The 23,174-nt window shown below is 33.7% G+C and overlaps 1 pseudogene; it reads left to right on the forward strand.

The window, feature by feature from the left end:
- The first annotated feature begins 263 nt into the window (after window positions 1–263).
- LOC103675904 overlaps window positions 264–23,174 on the forward strand; it is a 30,428-nt pseudogene continuing 7,517 nt past the window's right edge.

The raw sequence follows: 23,174 nt of genomic DNA on the forward strand, positions 1-23,174 counted from the left end.
AGTACAAATAGTTTCTTTGGAAAGTAATCTCATGAAGAGCTGGTAGGNAAAGGAGATAGAGAAGAACAGGAAAAGAAGTCAATATAGACTGGGTTAATGAACGTATTACTTGGGTAGACTATAATATGCCTCAGAATTGGTATACCCTGCCCCTATCCTCCCAAGGGACAAGGAAGCTGGGTTATGTATCCACTATACCTGCCTATAATTTGTTGAGGACTGCTTCCAAGAACATTAATTGTCTGCTACCTCTGACATGCCTCATGCTGCTGCTGGAGAACATCCTTGTGGCCAGAGATAGTCCTCAGGTACAGTGTTGCAGGTACTGCAGAATAAAGCCGCTGGCATGTATGGATACCCTGAATGCTGAGGGGATATGGAGTCCCAACCATATCTTTCACACTTGACCAAATTAGCTTACGTGTTTAATCTAGGGATGGGAGCAGAAACTGAAGGATGAGCAAGTGAAGGGGATAAAGAAGAAATATTCAGGTAGTAAGTAAAAGTTAGAACAATATGGCATTATAGAATTCGAGGGTGATTGGAATGAGAGATTTATAAAAATTAATAGAATCAAATAAATTATCTATTAGTGCATAAAATACATTATATTCTATTTGGGAAATTGTCAAAAGTTTCAATATACCAGACCCACATTGAAATTTGAAATATGGACCAAATGATAATTTTGGTCTTCAGAGAACTTGAAGTTACATGAAAGCATGGTCAATAGAAGACAATATAGTCTTACTCTTACAGTATAGATTGTCTTACTCTTAACAATCTAGCTATGGATTTTAAACATTCCAAGGTAATTTTATTTTCCTCAATAGGGTATCAGACCTATTTTCATTTGAAGCTTTCAGATACTTATGTAAGCTCGTGTTCAACCCAAATTGACCTGGCCTATCTATTACTTTGTTGTGGTGTACACATCTACAAGTTTTATTTCACATCCCTTTCAAATATTCAAATTTCCTTAGGTAATACTCCTTCTTTATGTTCTGGCTGACTCCTCCTTGATTTTTTCTGCAAAATGTTTCTGAAACTTTTGTTCAGTTTATTTTATTTTATTTTATTTCATTTTATTTTATTTTATTTTATTTTAATTAGTTAAGGATTCCAGTTGAGAGAAGGAGTAGAGATCATATACCTAGATCAGTATTAATTCTATGATAATCACAATAACAATCAAATATAAATAAAACTACTTTTTCCAGGTCAACTTCAGAAACACCAGAACAAATACAGGTTTTGAAAGCAGAGTTGGGTTGTACATTGCTAACTTTCACAAGAGGGAATCTTGCCAAGCAACAAAACAACTTGCTATTTGTACCCTCCCAGGAGGGAAAAGGTGATATTGACACAGAACACAGGCAAGGTCACAATATGGAAAATAGGTTTAGTAAATCCACACCAAACTTAGAATGATGACTGAGATTTGCATTGTCTCCCTGTTACTTTGCCCACACTTTTCTACTTAAAAGTTAGGTAGTGTAGTACTTTTTGTCAACTAGATGATTTTTCTAGTTTCTGGAGTTTAAAATTCTGTGTCCTTAAAAGCATCTTTCAATCAAAAAGCATTAAAGTTTGTCCCAAGTCTTGGTTACATGACCCGTGAAAAAAGTAAAGAACACTAGATCTGTCAGAGAGAGAGCTGTTGCTTAGTAGCATATACTGGAGTGTCACTTTAGAAAAGAAAGATGTATTTATATGTGGAGCTAGATTTCCCAGAGAAGCAGTTTACACCATGCTCTGCAAAGTATTTATCTGGCAGTCAATAAATGACAGTGATGATGGTGATCTGTTAGACTTACAAGAGCACCTGGAGGAACTATCGCGCCTGACTGATAAGCTGAGAAAAAACAGTGGGAAATAGAATTGGGACCAGGAGAGCTCCACTTGATAAATTGTCCGCAGCTCATGGTCCATGAGAAAAGACTGAAGTTACTTTGGGGGATTAATTAATTGGAGATGGCAAATAATCCTGGAATTCCTAAATTCTTACCACCCTGGTAAAAGACACTGCTTAATGAACACTTCACATTTTGCTTCTCAAATTATTTTCTATCAAGAAATGGTAGGGGAAAAAAAAAATCTACCAAAGGCCAACTCATCTTAACATAAAATGTTACCAACATAAAATGACCCAAACCACTATATGTTAAGATATTATGTAATAAGATGTTTTAGTAATGATAATGGTGAATGGAAAATAAAAACACAGAACTAAAAACTAAGATTTCTGGAAGAGTGGAAAGTGATATTAAATTAAGATTAATGGTTGACAATCTTTACATATCAGGATGGAAAGTGTGACCTATTGTTTTATCTTATGGTTTGCTCTTAAGGCATACCCACAGATATACTACCCTCCCTGATGTGAGGCCTCATCAGTCTGCAACTCTGTGCTGCATTAAATTCAGCAGGCTCAATGCAAAGAAAGAGGAAAATTCTCACAAGCCAAATCATACAGAACTTCACCAAGGGAAAAGAAATGTGAAACAAGTTCAGGATAAAGCAAAGAGCTCAGGGAACAGAGTTGAGAAAAGTTTCATCTATAAATAAAAGCAGCAGTACAATGTTGCCCCAATTTATATTTGAAGACACTGTTCTTTGATGATTGCCCATACAGCAGTGCCAAGGTTTGACTCCTAATAGATTTACAGAGCATTCGTTTGCACTTGTTCTATTTTCTGTGTAATTCTGAATTTCAAGCTGCTGGATAACCTAGAGGAGTATTGCCATGGCTACAGTGAGGCGGGATTGTTAAAATAGATCAGAATGTTTATTTTTCTAAGTATCCATTTTAAACACTTATTTACAGCTTCTTTTTGTTTTCAATTTGTACATATAGTACCATTTTGGCTGCCCATTTCCCTTTGTTTTTACCACTTACACCAAAGCAGAGATTTAGCTATTATAACTAAAATTGCCACACTCAACATGGTTGCTGTAAGTACTACCCTTGACATCAGCCACCTTTATTGTTGTAAGACTCTCATCTCAGGTTAGATTAGTATTGACCATAGATTTAACAAGGTAATAAAAATTATTATCCCAACAACTATATCAAGTCAAGGAGAGACATGCATCATGAAACACATTAACTATTTTTAACTTTTTATTTACATTGCACTGCATTGATTATACAAATGCAGATCTCAGTAGCAAGACAATAGCAGTAGGAAAACACTGCCTCAAGGTAGACTCACCTTAATTCTTCATGTTTTCTGGGCCTTAGAAATCTGAGCATAAGAAGTGTAAGTGTTCTACCTAAGTTATTTATAACTTGAGAAATGTATTTTATTAATAACCATTACTGATAAAGCTAACAATGTATTTAGGATGCCATATTTTCTATATCTATTCATAAGTAGTTTTTAGATTGCATAGTACTATAATGAGTCTGTGATATAGATAGAAAATGTGCAGCTACATCTGTATTTCGGATAAAACTGACTAGTCCTTGATTTTATGTTACTATATGGCAAATTCAGGATTGGAATCTTGCCGATTGCTTTGCTTTCTACAACAGAGTCAAGCAACACACTTGGTTTAAGCTAATCAATAAAAATGATTTTACACTCCATTCAGAACCTGGCACACAGGCACTGAAATATGAGAAGAATGGATGTTTAATAATGAAGGACTATTATCTCTTCAACTATATCTTCTCACCAAATATTTTCAAAATGGTTAAGATTGGTTCCTTGTTTTTTGGGGCGTTTTGGGGGGTTGTTTTGTTTTTTGGTTTTTTATCATATTAGAGTAATCACAGAGGCTAGAGCCCTATCTCCAGCTTCCAGTGTAACATCTGTCACATAGTAAAAAGTCAATGTGGATTTTTTGAATGAATGGATGGTTGGATGGCTCTCTGATTGCCTGCTCGGCTGGATGACCGCATTTTTTTATTTATATCTTGGGATCTTGTTATTTGAAATTATTATTGGATTGTCTAAAATGAACAGTGAAAACTAAGGAATTCTTCATTTCATCTACAGCAGTGATAATTGTTATGGTTAAATTATTCATTTCTCAACTTCACTTCTCATATAATGATTCAATGTGTCTAGGTTGGGATCCAAAAATCTGCATTTTAACACACTCAAATTTATACTAATGCAGGCTGTGGATTGTTTTGAGGATACTCTTACATTATATATAGGTCTGATTAGAACAGACCCTGTTAAAAATTCTTGAGCGAATCTAGGATAAAATTGTCAGACTTTAGATTCCATACATCTCAAAGTACTAAACTAATCTCTGAACTCTGGCAGAAGTCTCACAAAGCAGTAAGTATTGCTATGAACATTAACAACAAAAATAAGAAATCTGCATTGAGCATTTGACATGTGCAGGGCTTTAGAGTGTAAGGTATAGTTCTTGATTCGGATGGATTGAAATCTTGGCTCTCTTTTAGTAGTTTATCTCCTTGGTCCCCTTGTCTAACTTTTTTCTTCTTTACTTGTTTTATTTGTACAATGTAGAAAAAAGAACATTTCCTTTTTTTAAAGATTTTTGTAACAATAAAATGGATGCATTGATGTAAGGCACTTAAAACAATAGGTGACATTTTATAAGGTCTTAGCAATATTTTCTCCCCAAAATCTATAGTTTTCTCTTCCATTTCCCTAATATCCTTGGTATGCTAAATTAGAGATTCATAAAGACAACAACAATCATACAAACATAAAGCTTAATAGGACTTTAGGACTGATTAGCAAATCCTCTTCATCTTATAAATAAAACATAATCAATTAGGTTGAAAGATCACACATCTAGCTTGAGAAAGATGTGACTAAACCTCCAGATTTTCTATGCCTCTTGTCTTATATTTATCTTTCAAAATACATTTGTCAACCACTTACTGCCTGGGCTCGACCCCAGAGATATAGGATGAGCATTTTTTTCTTGGGGCATGGGGTGTTGTAGAATTCAGATTCATAGACTGAGATTTTCAGTACATGAAAGCAAAAAAATGCACCATAAGCCAGCATTTCTGTTTTCTTTAATAAGCTGATATTATTTGTTGTATACTTATTTACTGGGTAAACAATAAGTCATGGGATACACCTCACCCACCTTACTTAGGATGAACCTATTCTTGCCCATATCCTTGATTAAACAGATGGTAGACTACAGAAGAAAATTGATTATTAACATTCAAAAAAAAAAAAAAAAGAAAAAGCCTTATGAGTAAAAATAAACTGAAAATTCCCTGTAATATAGAATAATAATATTCATGTATATATATGTACACACACAATTATAGGTACACACACACACAATTATACAGCAATACTCAAACAAGGCTGTTAATATTCTTTGATTGAAACAAAGACAAAAGCTATCTTAACCTATCATTAACAGAATAATACTAACTCAAAAATTAAGTCTCTTGACCACTTTTCAACATTAGTTGTTTTTTTCCCAAATTTTCTGAAGACTAATCTAAAGTTTAAAAGGAAAAGAAAAAGAACCATAATAGCTAACACAATATTAATGGAAAAAAAACAAAATGAGAAGACTGACACAATAAAGCTTCAAGGCTTACTATAAAGTGATAGTGATAAAGAAAGGGCAGTACTAGCAAAAGAATAGACAAATAATCAAAGAAACAAAATAGAGTCCAGAAATAGACCCAGATAAATATAGACCACTGATCTTCGACAAAGGAGAAAAGAGAGTCTTTTCAAAAAATGGTGCCAGCACAACTGGATATCCACATGCAAAAAACAAAACAAAACAAAACAAAAACTTACCCATTTCACAAAATTAACTCTCAAAATATGCTATAGGTATAAATGTAAAATGCACAAAGATGAGTCTCCTAGAGGATACCATAAAATCTAGGTAATTTTGGGTTTAGTGGTAACTTTAGATTTAGTACCAAAGCACTATTGAAGAAAGAAAAATTGATTCATTAATATTAATTCATTAATATTAAAAACTACTGCTGGGCAAAAGACATTGTTTAGAAAATGAAAAGATAAGCCACAGATTTGGAGAAAATATTTGCAAATACATATCTGTTACAGGACTGGAATCTAAAATATGCAAACAGTACTCAACTCAAAAACAAGGAAACAAACAACCTGATTAAAAAGTGGGCAAAAGTGGGGTGCCTGGGTGGCTCAGTCATTAAGCGTCTGCCTTCGGCTCAGGGTGTGATCCCAAGGTCCTGGAATGGAGCCCCTCATCAGGCTCCCTGCGCCGCTGGGAGCCTGCTTCCTCCTCTCCCACTCCTCCTGCTTGTGTTCCCTCTCTCTCAGGCTGTTTCTTTCTCTCTGTCAAATAAATAAATAAATTCTTAAAAAAAAAAAGTGGGTAAAAGTGAACAGATACATCACCAAATAGGTTATACAGGTGGAAAATAATGCTAATCATCACATCATTAGGGTACAAAATAACAATGAGATACCACTACAAACTTACTTAGAATGTCTAAAATCTAATACCAAATACTGGTGAGGATGTGGGTGGGAATACAAGATGTTACAGCCACTTTGGGAGATAGTTTGGCAGTTTCTTACAAAGTTAAACATATATTTACCATATGATCCAGCAATCATACTCTGGTATTTACCCAAGGGACTTTAAAAGATGTCCACAAGAATCCTGCACATGAATGTTTATAGAAGCTTTATTCATAATTGCAAAACTTGTAAGCAACCAAGATGTCCATCAGTAGGTGAATCAGTAAATAAATGGGGTATACTCATATAATGAAAAATTATTCAGCACTAAAAAGAAATGAATTATTAAGACATTAAAGGACATGGGGAAATCTTAAATGCATATTGTTAAGTGAACGAATCCCATCTGAAAAGGCTACACATTGCGATTTGAACTATTTGACATTCTGGTAAAGGCAAAACTGTGGAGACTGTAAAAAAGTGGTGATTGCTAAATAGTCAAGGGAAGGAAGAAGCAAAGGGGATTTTTTGGACAGAAATTATTCTGCATGATACTCAAATTGGTGGACATATTACACTATATATTTGTCCAAACTCTTAGGATGCACAATACACAGTGAACTCTAATGAAAACTATCGACACTAGTTACTAATAATGTATCAATATTGGCTTCTCTATTGTAAAAAATTGCCACACAAAAGCAAGATATTAGTAATAGGGGAGACTGGGGATGGAGTGATGTGGGGGGTGTTTATGAGCTCTCTGTACTTTTAACTCAATTGTTCTGTAAACTTAAAGTGCTCTAGAAATAGTTTATTAGCTAAAGAAACAAAAAATTAGTAATATGACACATTTTAATCATTTTAAAGAAAAAACAGTTTTAATCATAAATTAATCAGTTACTGAACTTTATTATCATTAAAATTTAAACACAAAATACATACTATGAAATCCTTTTGAGATCACAAAAATTGTTTCCAGAACCTCCTAAAAACTATAGTTAAAGAATTTTGGAAGAATTTGGAAACACGCACATGGACTAAGTATGACAACATTAAAGAATTACACAATTGGGGAATTTTTTAAACTTCATTTAAATAGAAATTATTAAATACATTCTGAAAATCAGAATAGTTTGAAAGGATTAGTACATTTTTAAAAAAAATTTTTGAGTATAATTGACACACAATGGTACATTAGTTCCAGGTGTGCAACACAATGATTCAGCATCTCTATATGTTATGCTGTGCTCAGCACAAGTGTAGCTACCATCTGTCCCCGTACAATGCTATTACAGTATCACTGACTATATTCCCTATGCTGTGCCCTTTATTCCCATGATTTTTTCATTCCATAACTGGAAGCTTGTATCTCCCACTCTCCTTTACCATTTTGTCTATCTTCCTACCCACCTCCCCGCTGTCAAACATCAATTTGTTCTCTATTTATAGATCTGATTTTGCTTTTTGTTTGTTTTTCAGATTCCACATATGAGTGAAATTATATAGTATTTGTCTTTTTTAGTCTGATGTATTTTACTCAGCATAATACTCTCTAGGTCCATCCATATTATTAGAAATGGCAAAATCTCATTATTTTTATGGCAGCATAATATCCCATTGTGTGTGTGTGTGTGTGTGTGTGTGTGTGTGTGTGTGTAACATCTCCATTACCCATTCATGGACAATTAGGTTACTTAGGTTGCTTCTATATCTTGGTTATTGTAAAGAAAAAATGCTGCAAAAAATATAAGGGTGCATGTATCTTTCTGAATTAGTGTTTTTGTGTGTTTTGAATTAATACTTAGTAGTGGAATTATTAGGTCATATGGATTTCTATTTTTAATTTTTTTGAGGAATCTCCATACTGTTTCACAATGGCTGCAACAGTTTACATTTCCACCAATAGTGCACAATGGTTTCTTCTTCTCCACATCCTCCCCAGCACTTATTTATTGTCTTTTTTATTTTAGCCATTCTCATAGGTATAAGGTGATATATCATTGTGGTTTCGATTTGTATTTCCTTGATGATGAATGATGTTGTTTATCTTTTCATGTGTCTATTGGCTATCTGTATGTCTTTTTGGAAAAAATATCTATTCAGGGATTAGTATAATTCATCATGCTTAATCAGTGTTAGAAACTGAAAACTTACCATGCCTCCAAAGACCTAACTAAAATGAGATATTTTGTTGTGTTCTTTTCCTCAACTGAAAAATATTTTAATAAACAGCACATACTTAGAGAAATGACAAGTTTTCGTTAAGTTTAATTCATCAAGATTTCATTATTTTTGTTCTGGGCAAACCAAATATTGCCTTCCTCTAGGATAGGCTTTGCCTTAGATATAATCCACATAGACAATGCCTTTAAAAGTGACTTCTGAAATGTTCTTTTCTACTTTTTAAAATTAAAAACAAATTCTTTAGACTTTAGATTTATCATTTTCATTAGAGTTCTTTTGAAATTCAAGATGTTAATTTTCCCTAGTTTCCTTCTTTGAATTCTGGGTGCAGCCAGGCTCCACCTTCAATATTGTGGTGGTTTGAATGTTTGTTGACCTGAGGATTGCTGCAACATGGTTTTATTTCTTTATAGACCAATATGTAGTACAATTATATTGCCTTTAGAGTAGAAAATAAACAATGTATGCCTAGTTCACTGCTTTTACTATTTGAAAATAACAGCTCGATTGCCTTCAAACTCATTAATCTTCTCTGCCTCTTCAGATGAAATGGTGTCTCATATAACACCTGAACAAGAGTGAATTATTTTACTTCAGAAGATGAGGAGAAATAGTTATGCCCTATTGAACTTTTAATATAAACCAACTGCTCCTTGAAATGCTTAATGATTACAGAAAAGACCTGTAGGGAGATTCCAGACTCGATCTCTCTTAGAAGAATAAATAAAACAGACAGGTAATTAAAAGCAAATTCAGTTCTTGGTTTCACTGCTCAGTGTATATATGCTCACTAAGGGTTAGAGGAGATCAGGAATGCAGAATACCAAGCTGGAGAGAGCCTCTGTCTGGTAGAAGACATCTTCGCTGTTTTTCACTGTGAAAATCTCAGCCATCAAAAATCTTCAACCTTTACCAACAATCCAATACAAAGCACATCTATTCAACAAATAAATTTTATGATAGATGTGAATTTAAATTATATGAAATTTGAGAGACAGTAAGTGTGTGTGTGCATGTTAAATTGCTTCTTATTTAGAAGTAAGCTCCATATATACGTATATGAACATGTCAAATTTCCTAAGGGCAAATATTTGAAGATTAGCTCTCTTTTTTCTTATTATTTCCCCAAATATTTAATAATTCTCAGTGCCTAGCCGTGTTTCAGATTCCCACTTTGCAATTCCTTTACATGAGAAAAATATCAACCTTTTGTCTTTCAATGTTTTTTAAATAATTTATTCTAGAAGACAAATATAATCCCTAATGCATACAACTGTTTTGTGCTCCTCTTAGCCTATTGATAGTAATGCTACCAGCTAGAAATGCCTGAAAGCATTCACCTGGCTTGCAGTGAGCTTCCCACACACATCTCCTCTTTCCAAACCAGTGTTACAACTGGACTGACCCTAGTGGTTCTCATTATGCATGCAAGATGCCCTTCAGCGACAACCAGACAACCATCGGGAAACTTTGAAAAAATGAATGTTTATTACTTACAAGACCTGGAAATGACACAATACCCCTGGGGCCCTTTGGTGGTGGGGGGGGGGGAGCTCATGCACTAGAGATTCCGCTTTTATTAGGGTCAAGGGTGGGAGCCTCAGGTTTCACAGGCTCACTCTTTAACGGTGAATTTAAAATATAACAGCAGGAATTTAAAGTGAGGGAAACAGAAAAGACATGGATGTGAGTAACTGAAATCAACCAAATTTGTTGATTTGTTGGTCATTTGTTGAATCATTGTATCATATACCTGAAACTAATATGACACTGGTATTGCTTGTAGGTATTATAGATACACTACAAACTAATATAACACTGTATGTTAGTTATATTTCAATTAAAAAAGTATACATACAGGGGCACCTGGGTGGCTCAGTTGTTAAGCGTCTGCCTTCGGCTCAGGACGTGGTCCCGGTGTTCTGGGATCGAGCCCCACATCAGGCTCCTCCGCTATGAGCCTGCTTCTTCTTCTCCCACTCCCCCTGCTTGTCTTTCTCTCACTGGATGTCTCTCTCACTGGCTGTCTCTGTGTCAAATAAATAAATAAAAAAATCTTTAAAAAAAAAAAAAGGCTTAAGTCAGGCACTTGCGTTACCAAAAAGAAGAAAAAAATCTGTCAGGGCTCACACTACAACAGCATTACTTCAGTTCAAAAAATCCAAATCAGATCATTAAATAAGTTCTTAAGTAGCCAGTACATACTGGGCAGTGTACAGTTAATCAGTAAAAGTGAAGGCTGATACAATTGGAAATGAGAATTATTTTCAGGTCATTCTCAGTATTTGAACCTCCACAATCTCAGCAGAATCGAGTCATAAAGCTTTCTCAACACTGCAGTACGGATTAGAAAACAAGCAAAAAATTCACAAGCAATAGATGTAACTCAGATCCTGCAGATAGCATATATTCAAGGAATATGTATTAGGAGAACTTGTATTTAAATTTTCAACCCTTAAAAATTATAAACAAAAAAAAATTGAGAATTGCTTCAGTTTGCCGTCAAACCACTGCAGTTTGTAAATCTCAAAAAAAAAAATTCTGTACCTATATCAAAACTTATATAAAATGTTGAAGTTCAAACATAGATCTGGAAGTCCCTGATGCCCAGGCTCTCTTTGTCTTATTTATCTTTGGTACAGCTTAAAGACCAGCAGAATTAATAATGGTAAAATATATTTGATGACACTTGATGAAAGTTAATTTTCTTAGGGAAAATAACAGATGACTTCCATATATATTATAGGGAGAAAAAATGGTGGTGGTGGTGGTAAAGAATCCACAAAATCAGGGGACCAAGGTGGCTCAATGGGTTAGGCCTATGACTTCTGCTCAGTTCATGATCTTGGGTCCTGAGAATGAGCCCCGCATCAGGTTCTATGCTCAGTGGGGAGTCTGCTGGTCCATCTCCTTCTCCCTCTGGCCCTCCCCCAACTTGTTCTCTCTCTCTATAGATCTCGTAAATAAATAAATAAATAAATAGATAGATTGATAGATAGATACATAAATAAATAAATAAAAATTTTAAAGAAGAATCCACAAAAATCATAGATAGAAATATTCCAATTTGTCCAGCAAACTACAGTTATACAATTCACTAATTCATAAAAACAAAATCATAAAGACTTTACTGTTTTCTTGGGTTTTGCTTTTGGTAAAAAGTGTGACTAATTACTTAACAAGAGTGAACATCACTCTGTAATTTTAAAGTGTGAAATGAAGTTTGGAAATAAATAGCTTGAGACATAGTATAATTAATGCAGGCAGGCCAGTTGAGGACCCAGCAGGGGTCCTGCAGGACTAGCCAAGAGGGTTCTTAGCTTCAAGCAGGATGGAAATCAAATGTGAGCCAGCAGGAAGTGAAAGCAGAGTTTATTGAAGATGTATATATATATAGAGAGAGAGAGAGACAGAGACAGAGACAGAGACAGAGACAGAGGAAATGGATGGAGCATCTAGGAGATTTAGAAAGGAAACGAGCATGAGTCTCCTCTTTGCTTGGTGTCTGGGGTTTTTATTGGTGACTGTGGTCAGGTGCATGTGTCCTCCTAGGCATCCAGGAACTGTTCAGAATAAGGACAGGGTCCAGGAGTTCTTCATAAGTCACTCATTCCCTGAAGCCAGTGGTCTTGGTGTCAAGGTGTTTGGAGTCAGTGGTCTTGGAGAACATTCATGAGGACCCCTCCCAGTCATACCTTAGATATTATTTATAGCACTGGAAGACTCCAAAGATATCATTATCTCTGTCCCTTACAAGGAGGACATATGCTATTTGTATTACAAGGCATGTGTAGAGTGGGGTGGGGGTGCAGGTCCTAGCAAGAATAAAAATTAGATAAGAAGCAAAAGAATTAAAAAAAGAAAGAAAAGAAAAGAAAACAACAGCTTTTTCTTTCATGGGGTCCCTTCAGTTTCCCTGTCTCATAATTATGTCTGCTATGATTGAATGATTGTCCTAATTCTCTATTCATTACTATATTCATCCCTTTTAAAATATATATTTCCAGGGGTGCCTGGGTAGCTCAGTCAGTTAGTCATCTGACTCTTGGTTTCAACTCAGGTCATGATATCAGGGTGTGGGATCAAGCCCCACATCAGGCTCTGGGCTCAGCTCTCTCTCTCTTTGAAATAAATAAGTAAATATCTTTCCAGAACCGGCTATGAAAGGGCGAGTCTATATCTTCACTCCCTGAATCTGAAATAGCCAGAAGATTTACTTTATCAGAGAATTTTCTGAACCTAAGTCTTGACAGGGTTTTACACATTTTCTCCTAGACCTTTGTCTTATTCATGAAAGCAAGCCAGTACTATCTTGCTGGAGGATAAATACTACATGGAAGAGAGCTGAGATACCCCAGCCAAGATCCATATACTTCCCAGATGCAAAGCCACCTAGCTTCAGTAGCAGCCATTTAAGGGAGACCAGCAGATACAAAAACCCCTCCACCTTGGCCAATTTTTAACCTATCAGGAACAGTGAATTATTGTTTAAAATACTCAGTTTTGGGGTGCTCTTTCACAGAGAAATAATACAGCAATAAATTACTCGTACAATAGCCTAAAATGGTTACATCGTTCTGAGACACTAAGAAAATGTTGTAATTGTACTATAGCATGTTGAATTATAATACTTCATTATATAAAGTAGAGAGAAAGTGAGTTTGGCAAACATGTGGGTTTAGTTACAAATTTCATCATTACTATCTATGTAAAATAAGGGCGCCTGGGTGGCTTAGTTGTTTAAGCACCCGACTCTGGGTTTTGGCTCAGGTCATGATCTCAGGTCATGAGGTTGAGGCCCCTGTCAGGCTCCAAGCTCAGCTAGGGGGGTCTGCTTGAGATTCTCTCCCTCTCCTCTCCGTAGGCCCCTCCCCCGACTCGTGTGTACATGTGTATGCCTGCACATGCTCTCTCTCTCTCTGAAAAATCAATCAATCAATCAGTAAAATCTTTACTATCTATGTAAAAATAGAAAATTAATTAGATTTTTTGGGCATTACTTTCCTCATCTATAAACTGGCCGAGTAGTATCCACTCCTTTGGTATTAGCAAATAGGTTTGCCTGTTAAAAGCAACATGATAAAAACAAAATATTATAAATCATTTTTAATGTTTTAGTCATTGACCCACATGAAGATTCTATGAACTAACACATATGCTAGGCATCTAGCACTCTTACTAAACGTGTTACCAAAAAATCATTTTAATACTATTTAAATATCATCAACATCAGTAGTTAATAAATGCTACCAAAAGTTCTCAAGCTCAGAAAAAGGAAGTTATTTTAACAATCCGTTAGAGAAGGAAGAGTTTAAATACTGGATTCACGTTTTTTTAATTTAAATTTAATACAAAAAGATGTATTGATGGATCACATAGAATATTTTTAAACATAGATAAAATGGATTCAAACTTTTAAAAGACATGTTAATACATAGAATATCTATTAACTTTTTGAAAAACATCAAACTCTATTCATACAAATAATATAGCAAGCAAAACTTCATCGACTAAAACCAATTACATTAAAGATTCCTAAATAAAAAATAATATTAAAATTTTTATATTAAAGGATATTTTTTCAAAAGCAATTATTACTTTGGAACATATAAAAGAAAATAAATATATTATGTGTAATAATTATACTCCACGATCAGGTGTGATTTATTCCACAAATGCAAGATTATTTAATTATTGAAAATCAATCAAAATGATCAACCACATTGATAAGCTAATAAAGCTAATAAAGAAAACTTATATGTTCATATCATTTGATATCATATCATTTGATATAGAAAAATAAGAAAATCATGAGGGACTTAAAATCTAGAAATAATAATCTAATTCAGCAAAGTCACAGAACATAATAAAAAATCCAAAAATTAATTGTTTCTATGTACTAGGAATGAACATTCAGAAAACACAATTTAAAATACAGTACCATTTAAAATTGTTTCAAAGGAAATGAAATACTTAAATTTAAATCTAACGAAACATGTATGGAATCTATACACAGAAAAATTACCAAAAAACCTGACAAATAAAGGAAGAGACATATTATGCTCATTATTTGGGAGATTTGACATAGTTAATATGTCAATTATCCCCAGACTGATCTTTAGGATAGGCACAATGCCTACTAAAATCCCAGCAAGTTGTTGTTTTTTGGTTTTTGGTTTTTTATATCAACATTCTTTTTTTTTTTAAGATTTTATTTATTTATTTGAGAGACAGCGCATGAGCAGGGGTGAGGAGCAAAGGGAGAGGGAAAAGCAGATTCCCCCCTAAGCAGGAAGCCCTATGTGGGCCCTTCCCACCACATCTAAGGACCTGAGATCATGACCCTTGCAGAAGGCAGCCACTTGACCAACTGAACCACCCAGGCACCCCTATCAACAAACATAATAAAATTTATGGAAATTAAAATGTACTGGAATACCTAGAGTGAATGTTTAAAAAATAAAATGAGAGGAAACACTCTACCTAATTTTAGGAATACTAATTATCTACAGCAATCAAGATAGTGTGGTATTGAGAAGGTATAGACACATAGATCAAAGGAAAAATAGAAAAGCCAGAAATAGACCCACACAAGTGTGCACAATTGCATTTTGGCAAATTTACAAAGACAATTAAATGAAGTATGAGTGACTTTTCAACAAATATTAAGCATGGCATTTCACGATCTGTAAAAGAAAATATTGATAAATTGCACTTCATCAAAATTTAAAGTTCATGCTCCTTGAAATACCCTGTTGAGAGGATGGGAAAACAAGCTACCACTGGGAAAAAATATTTGCGAACCACATCCTGGAGAGAGGATAAGCATCTTAAATATTTAAAGAACTCTTGAAACTTAGAAAAAATAGGGAATTCAATTAGAAAATGGACAAATATCATGAGCAGATATTTCACCAAAGCTGACATACTGATGGCAAGTAAGCATATGAGTATGTTCAATATGATTAAGCAGTAAGGAAATGAAAATTTAAAGCATGGTATATTAGAAAGATTAAGTTAATAAGATAACGATAATACTGAATGTTGGTCAGGTAAAGGATATAGTGAATTTCTCATAAATTGCTGATAAGACTGTACAATGGTATAATACTCAGGTAAATAGTTTGGCAGTAGGCAGTATCCAATAAAACTAAAATACACTTACTATATGACCTAACGGTTCCATTCCTGGGATTTATCTCAGGGAGATGAAACCTTACGTTCACACACAAAAATTGTACATGGATGTTTATGGAACGTTTATTTGTAATAGCCAAAAATTGCAAATAGCCCTGTTGTTCTTCAACTAGTAAATGCAAAGCATGGTGTATCTATACCATGAAATATTACAAAGGAATGAACTATTGATACATGCAACTACCTCCATGGATCTCAAAGTGCTGAGTGGAAATGCCAGTCTCAAAAGGCTACATACCATACATTCCATTTATGTAAGATTTTTGAGCCAACATAGGGATGGAGAACAGATTGGCTGTTAATGTAAACAGAGTTTAGTAATAGTGGAATTGGTATAGCTACAAAAGGATAGTATAAGGAGTTTCTTTGAGATGATGAAAGAGTTCTGTTTCTTGGCTGTGGTGGTGGTAAAAAAAAATCTATATGTCATAAAATTACATTGAAGTACGCACACAGAGACAAATGAGTGCATGTAAACATTGTTGAGATATGAATAAAATTTGTAGTCTAATTATTATATCGCTATCAATTTCCTGATTTTCTCTTTGTGCTATCGTTATGTGAGATGTGACTATTGGAAGATGTAGGGAGATAGGTAAATGGGACTCTGTACCATCTTTGCAAATTCCTGTGTATTTATGATCATTTCAAAATTTAAAATACTCTCTGGTTTCTTAGATTTTTGTTTTTTAATAAACCAGAATTTGATACTTCATATTAGTTCATCGCAAGTCATTGGAGTTTCCTCAGATGTTACCCTCCAATTCTAATGTTCCAGACATACATATTTGTAACTAACCAAGGATATCTTATCAACTGACTTTTGTGTTCCTGTAGCATTGCATATTCTATATTCTTCTCTTTCCATATCCACAGGTGGTTAACTTTTAAAGTACAGACAAATATAATCTATTCTGGAAAGTTCTTTTAGTCTTACTGTAAATGCTTTGTATTCTAAATTTACTATAAATACTTCTCCCCACATCCATACAAATGCCTGTGTATGAATCTCTACTATGATACTTCTTCTGTTATTACAGAGCATATGTTCCTGCAAGGACTAGGGTACAACATAGAAGTAAGAACTGCTCTCAATATTTCCATCTTATCATATGATACATAGAATATAGTGGTCCATATATGTAGGTTGATAATGACAGATTAAATGAATGAGCAAACAAAATATTTTAGAGGGACCCTATGATCCAGAAGCTGCATATTTAATCATCTGGTTTAAAAGATAGGTTTAATTTTTCAAATGGATCTGGAATGTTTTTAATATAACATTGACTTTTAGATCTTTATTGTTGTTATTACCTATTGTGAAATCCTGCAGACACTGATTTATTTGGTGAATCAAATTATTAAATATTGAACTCTAAGGAAATATTTCTGTGAATATTTTAAACATAATTCTTATACCACATATATCATTTGATTTCTATAGTTCCTTAAATTATGCATATAAATTAATGTTCTATGAAATTGTTTTGGTGAACTTCTAAATCTGAGAACACTTATTTTACTTCCTAGTGAAAATATATCTCGAGTTTAATTCCGAAGATCATGCTTGTTGTGATATATCATCTATTACTATGTACATATTTATTTTGTTTCTGTGCATTTCTAATGTTTACTTTTGCAATAGTGCATCTTCATCTTAACTTGCAACTCAAAAACATAACTTGCTTCTATTTACTGTGAATTTTATCTATCTACTGGGAATTTTAAATTTAAATTTGTGCACTATAAATGAAAAATTTAGTTAGAAGCTTTCTTATTCTTCACTCCAATATCTTCACCTGAAGTTAAAAGAAGTAAATACTTTGTTTTCTGGAAATGTTTATATAGCAAGATGTTCTTTGTATCACTTGTTGAAATTTCACGTTCCAGTAGTGTAATAGAACAGCAAATTTGTTTCTAATTATGCAAATTGCCTTTTACGTACTGTAGTTTTGATATACAGGTACGGCAAATTGTAACACATGAGGGTGTTGTTTTGTTTTGTTTTGTTTTGTTTTGTTTTGTTTTGTAATTGAACAGACGCTAAGATTACAAAACTTTCTAATATTAAATATTTGGGGAAAACATGGACTATGCAAATAGAGTCTACAACAAAGACTGTTGAAAGCTGGAAAGCCTATGCATACCAAAATGTCTAAACATATTAGAAGATAAAGGTTGGTCTATTCCCAGACATCCTTGTATATATGATATGTATGGGAATATCTTTATATACTCATAATTTTAAGTGAATAGTAAGTAAACAAATATAGCAACTATTCTATAAGGATTTGGGAATGGCACAAGCTGTTAAGGGGAGAATTGAGTTTTAAGAAAGAGAAAGTAAACTTTATGACATTTATGTATCTACTTGCTGATAGGAACAGCTTTTATTTATTTTTTAAATGTTTTCCCACATTCAGATGGCAATGCCATTTGTATATTGTGAATACTTGGTGGATAATAAAAAAGTAACAGTAGTTTAATACAGGACCGTATTGCAACTAAATAAAGAAATGATCTCTGCTCTCAGTATTCACTGCTCTCATATGTGCAGGCGTTGGGCATGGGGTCTGCCTTCCTTCATTACATTTTGGAGACCATGGTATCAAACCAGACTTCACCACCAGCTGGAAATCCTTTTAAGTCCCCTACTGAGGTTTATTTTCTATTCCCCACACTAACTCTTTTGCTCTTTTCCCAATCCTGTTAAATACAGTTTAATCCTCTCACTCTTGGATGACCTTTCTTCTCATTGCAGAGAGAAAATAAAATGCATTAGATAGGAACTGGATCAACTTCTTCAAAAAGGCCAAAAAAATAAAAAGAAAAAAGAAAAAAAAAGAAAGAAAAGAAAAAACAACAAAAGAAAGAAAGGGAAAAAATACATATACATGGATAAGAGTTTCTTCTGCAACTAAAATCCGATTTCTTCATCTCTGCCCTGATTCAATGCTTTTCTGTCTTCCCAGGGAATTCTTTAATAGCGTACTCTTATCTTTATTCACTTCCTCTCTTCCGGATCTTTTTTTAAGTATTTGAAAATATTCAGGTTGTTTCATCAATGAAAAAAGTAGGTAACTGTCCTTCCCTAGATAACTAGCTATCGCCCAGGCCCATCTGGCAAGCTGTCAAACCCCCTCCTACATTTTAGAGGCACTTTGCTGCATGGTACAGTTTACCACACTGGTCATCTGCACCACTTTTCCTTTGCTTTAGGTGAGAACATTCACACACACACACACACACACACACACACTCACACACACTCCACATGCATATACACACCACCTACTTTTCTTCTTACATCTTTGACCATTCTTTTAGAAACATTTTTTTTAAAACCCCTTTTCCTGCGTGGTGCAGTCGGTTAAGCTTGGGACTCTTAGTTTTGGATCAGGTCATGATCTCAGGGTGGTGAGATCGAGCCCTTTCCGGGGCTACATGCTCAGCGCAGAGTCTGCCTAAGACTCGCCCTCTTCCTCTGCCCCTCTCCATCCCCCCCCAAAATAAATAAATTAATCTTAAAACAACAACAACAACAACAACAACAACAACAACTTTTTCCTTCCCAAAATTTGATTTGTTTTTCTGAAATGTCTCTTCTAAGTCCTCATCTTAATACTGCATATTTTTCCTGGGCTGTCTCATTGATTTCCACAGTTTCAGTTTTCATTGATTTTTTTAACTTCTCCAAAATGTACCTTTGCATAGCAGTTTCTCCTAGATTTGGGAATGGAATTTTCAACAACATATTAGACCCAACTCTTTGGATATTAGGAAGGAACTTCAAACTCATCAACTTCACAGCTGAAATCTGGAGTATCTCTCCCCAGAGCCATTCTCCTATGCCTCTGGCTTATTGCAGGATACCTGTCAAAACTGAAGTGCCTAATAGAGACAGGGGCAGTATCGAGGATCTTATAAAAATCTGCCTTGATATTATCCCTGATAGGGTATTTTACAATTATTTAAAGCAACTTATTTAGAAAAAAACAGTATTTGATCAACTTAATGTTCAGTCTTTTCTAGTATTTGTCTATGAATTTGAATTAATTCTTTCAATTATTATTATTTTTTCAATTATCTCATTTTGGTTAAAACGAAAGAAATTTTCATTAAATCTGTTGTGAAAAAATATCATAATTTTTTCCTGATTTAGTAGAGCTCATCTTTGATCACCCTGGCTCTCTTTTTTAAATCTTATACCAAGAAATGAATACTTCAAATAGTTTCCTTAAGAAACTTAAAAAATAATATAAATCATACTATTTATATTTATAATACTATTCATTATGGGTGTGCCAGCAAATATATTTTTTAATTCTGATCATGTATTATTGATACACATGAAACCTGCATGTAAATATGAACTAAACTAATAAAACTTCATATCCCTGACTCCATCCTTATAGGATTATGGCAATCCTGTTTTTAATCTGTGAAATGCCGGTTTTTTTTGGTCTGATATCCTGTTTGGCTACTATATTATTTTACATGTTGATTTTTTACAGTTGTTCTGAATACTAGACTTTTACGTGCTAAAAGTTTTCCACACTATCCGAAAGCGGAGGGTTCTTATGAAACCTTTTGTAAGCTGAAATTGTGTAAGGTGAAGAAGCAATTACCATTAATTTATACAGAGAAAGTTTGAGCATTCCCAGAGCCAAAACTAACCTCTCTTAGGCTTTTCTGATTCTTTAAGACACATCTTGCTAACAGATGCATTAAATAAATCAAGATAAAGCACAGATGCTCACAGACACCATTCAAAGCTCCGGTGGCTTCACGCTGAGTGTAGTTCCAGGGAAGGAGCTTGGTGGCGCCACTCCGACTACTTGGGGTACGTGCTGCCTCTGCCTTAAAGTGAAAATCCTCTTTGGATTTCTTTCAGATAGCAGGGATAACAGGTACTAAAGTTGGGTTTTGTTTGTTTGTTTGTTTTGTTTTGTTTTAAGTAGGTTCCACACCCAGGGTGGAGTCCGAGGCCGGGGCTTGACCTCACCACTCTGAGATCAAGACCTGAGCTGAAATCAAGAGTTGGGTGCTTAACCGACTGAGCCACCCGGGTGTCCCTCAAGTAGGTCTTTTGTCAAGGCCAAGTAATATAATGTGGCCTTTTAAAATTGGGACACACGTATTTTCATATTTCTCCCAATTTTTGACTTGTCTTTTAACTTTTATAAAGATATTTATCATACACATTTGCAAGCGAAGTATAACTCCATATTTAAAGATAACTCTACCATACCTTTGCTCATTTTTCAGGAGAATTTGGAGCCCTCAGAGCACTAGCCAATGGTATTTCTCATTTTACCTCTCTCTCTTCCTTCAGTTTTACATTCTGATCAATAGAAAAGTATCCGTTATAGTTCTTTTATACTTGTAGGGAACCACTGCTTCTCAAATAAATAAATATATCTGCCTCTTTAAATATATTGTTCTTTAATGATACATATTTATTTTAATATTAAGAACTGACATTTCAATAAATGTATACAGTGCAGACACAAGAAATTGCCATCATAATGTCTCTGACCCATATGGAAACATAAGTCTTATCCACAATAACTTTCCACAATAACTTCCACAATGCTTTGTTTTACATGTGTATTATTCTATATAATTGCTTTTGCTACCACAGTAAGAGCCATATCCACCAAGACAGTTTTCAGTATAGTATTATATACAGAAATTTAGGAAATAGTGTTTTTATTGAAATTTTCTTTGTATAATCAAAATTATTATTTTATCTTCAAATGCATATTACCTCTCACTTATACTTGAGTCATGCTTGTTATATGAAAGCATCATCTAAAACACTTTGATATTCATAGAATGAGTGGATATTATAAATCAAAACCCTGTTGCTGGCACCACCTCAAATATCTGTTTATACATACAAACAATTACAGGATTTTAGTACAAAGAAAAATTAAAACAAAATATACCATATATCTGTTCTGATGTGTCAAATATAGCCTTTTTTTTCAAAACTCAAAATATTATACAAGGTATACATTTTTTAAATGTTCTGATATTAAAATGTGATATTCATATCTTCTTGAAGAAATTTATAAATAAAAAATAGAGGGTTAGCTTAAATGTCTATACTACAGAACATCTGGTGCACTCCTGTTGAAGTCAGTATCAAGGCAATAATGCCCCTTGACTACTATTACTATTCATTATTGTTTTACTCTTCATTTATTGCTAACGCAATAAAATAAGATAAATAAATGAGATTAATAAAATAAGATAAATAAATGAGGATTATAAATGAGGAATGAAAATAGTTACTATTATTTACATATTATGTGAGATATGATCATCTAATAAATCCCAACAGAATCAACTAACTACTGATCTTAAATAATTTTAAAAAGCTATAAAATGGCAAGTTAAAAAGTCAATGCAAATCATATACAAAAAGTCAGAAAAACATGTATGAATAAAAATGAAAAATTTTATTCACTGTCATAAAAGAAAATCTTAATAAATATAAAGCCTTACATTGTACAGTTGTCAAATATTTCCACATTATACTAAGTTATCCATAAATCAGATTCAACCCAAACATAATTATATAATTTGTGGAACTCAACACATTAATTCTAAAATTAATATTGCAGATTAAGGGGCTAAGAATAGCCAAGAAAATCTTAAAGAAGAGGCAATTTTTTGGTATGAAATTAATCATAATTTATCTCTAGAAAATACATTTACTTTTTTCTTTAGCACTGCTTTTTAATACTTTTCATCATTTATTTCTATTTCTGTTATTTATCATATTTTTTACCGATCTATAGAAGTTCCTCATATATTATTGATAAGACGTTTTATTTATTGTACATAGAAAATGCATGTATCCTCCCACTCTTGCTTGTCACTTAACTTAGTTTATAATGTCTTTTCTCAGGCAGATGGTTTTAGTTTTCCTTCAAGTCTTCTGACGAGATTTTGCATTGCTTGGGAAAGACCTCTGTATTCCATGATTATGTTATATGGTATTTATTAAAAGTTTCATTCCACTTTCTGTATTTATTATAATAGTTATTTTTATGATAAGAACTTTTAACATAAGAGCTACCTTTTTAGCATGTTTATCATAATTGCCATTAAATCCCCTGAGTTTAGTACCATCTTGGTGCTTACTCAGTGCTCAACAAATACTTGTGTAATGAATAAAATTATTGCCATGTATAATATCATTCTGCCTAGTTGTGAACTAAATTCCACTTCCCTTTAAATAGTATTCATTGTCCTGTGCCCATACTTCAACTCTTTAAAGCCTGTTATAATGAATTTCAGGGGGAGAATCACATAATGTCTCCCATAGTGAAAATAATCTTACAGTTTACCATCAAT

Source organism: Ursus maritimus, unplaced genomic scaffold (genome assembly GCF_017311325.1).
Source record: "Ursus maritimus isolate PB19 unplaced genomic scaffold, ASM1731132v1 scaffold_13, whole genome shotgun sequence".
Classification (NCBI taxonomy): Eukaryota; Metazoa; Chordata; class Mammalia; order Carnivora; family Ursidae; genus Ursus; species Ursus maritimus.